Source organism: Alligator sinensis, unplaced genomic scaffold, assembly GCF_000455745.1.
Source record: "Alligator sinensis unplaced genomic scaffold, ASM45574v1 scaffold416_1, whole genome shotgun sequence".
NCBI classification, from domain to species: Eukaryota; Metazoa; Chordata; order Crocodylia; family Alligatoridae; genus Alligator; species Alligator sinensis.
In genome coordinates, this window is record NW_005842828.1 from 463,869 (window position 1) to 464,761 (window position 893).

An 893-nucleotide genomic window follows, 5' to 3' on the forward strand; every position below is an offset into this window, starting at 1 on the left:
AGTGGCCCTCCACCCAAAATAATTGCCTGCCCCTGTGTTAGAGGCTAGGGAAAAATGATTTATAAGGAGAAGTTGAGGGAACATGTTTAACTGAGTCTCTTCATTCAAAGATTGATGAAGCTGTAGCCATACTACAAGCCCACCAAGCTAACGAGACTGCTCAGAAAGCAGTTAACAACCCTGCTGGGGTTCCAGGTGTTTAATATGTGAGTTCCTTGCAAAATAAATTCTTGTAACTTTTTGTCAAATGTAGTAGCTGAAAAAACAAAGGATGCGTAATTTGGTAATATTCCTAGAAAGCTTGCCCTCACTTAAATTGGGTGGACTTAGTTGACTCCAAGATGAACATGAGCCGGCAGTGTAACAAAGCCATCAACAAAGCCAATTGCACCTTATCGTGCATTAGCAGATGCATGACCAACAGATCGAGGGAGGTGATGCTCCCGCTCTGTGAGGCACTGGTCAGGGCACAGTTGGAGTACTGTGTCCAGTTCTGGGGGCTGCACTTCAAGAAGGATGCAGAGAATCTGGAGAGAGTCCTGAGAAGGGCCACTCATATGATTAGTGGCCTCTGTATAATACCCTACAAGAGAAGGGTGAAGGATCTTGCTGGAACCATCATCACTTGCTGGAATTCATCATCCAGCGCAGGGTGAAAAGGGCCTGCAGCAAGGCAGTAGCCCTAGACTCCAAGAGGGCCACCTTCAAAGAGTTGAGGAGATTGGTGGGAGAGGCGCTGGGGTTCTCGAGGGCAGGGGAACTCAGTGCCCAAGATGAGTGGTCATTCCTTAAGGAGATGATACTCAGGGCCCAAGGGGTGATGATCCCAACAAGAAGCAAGGGGGGCAAGAGTGCCCAAAAGCCTCCCTGGCTCACCAAGGACGTCCAGGAAT